Source organism: Parus major, chromosome 1 (assembly GCF_001522545.3).
Source record: "Parus major isolate Abel chromosome 1, Parus_major1.1, whole genome shotgun sequence".
NCBI classification, from domain to species: Eukaryota; Metazoa; Chordata; class Aves; order Passeriformes; family Paridae; genus Parus; species Parus major.
Window position 1 is genome coordinate 111,509,457 of NC_031768.1, and position 756 is coordinate 111,510,212.

Consider the following 756-nt stretch of genomic DNA (forward strand, 5'->3'; position numbering starts at 1 on the left):
CCCGACCCAAACCCCGGGAGATGTCCCTGAGCCCGGCCCCAGCCCCGGGAGATGTCCCGGAGCCCGGCCCCAGCCCCGGGAGATGTCCCTGAGCCCGGCCCCAGCCCCGGGAGATGTCCCGGAGCCCGGCCCCAGCCCCGGGAGATGTTCCGGAGCCCGGCCCCAGCCCCGGGAGATGTCCCGGAGCCCAGCCCCAGCCCCGGGAGATGCCCCGTCGCACGGAGCGGGGGCTCTGCAGTAGCTGGTGACACGAGTCACGTAACTCGGGAGCCTCGGGTGGATGTTGCAGCCAGCCGGGATCCGGCCGTGTCCAATTAGCGGGCTCTCCCGGGCGGAATGCAGCGGCAAAGTACCGGTGAAAGCCCGGGAGTTTCAGGCTGCAGCCGTAGCTGGCTTGCCGGAGAATCGCGAATTGCATCCTGCATCCCTTGGCTGCCCGCGGTGACTGGCGCAGCCTGCACCACGCGGGGCCACAACTCCGGCCCCAAACACACACACTGACTTTGCCATCGCTAAAGCTAGCTGGAGCAGGGGCCTCCACACAAGAGCTGCTCTCTGTAGGTGTGTGTAGCTCTGCTCTAGCATCTGACATGTAAAATGAGTATTTTTTAGAAGCCTTCTCTTCATGCTAGCACCTTTCCTTCGGTCCTTGCAGCCCGTCAGAGGCCCCAGAGTACCTGTCAGAACACGGAGCAAACAGGCGAGCGATGCTGCTGTTCCTGCTCTTAGGAGGAATCACTGCAGAGCAGTGCTTCC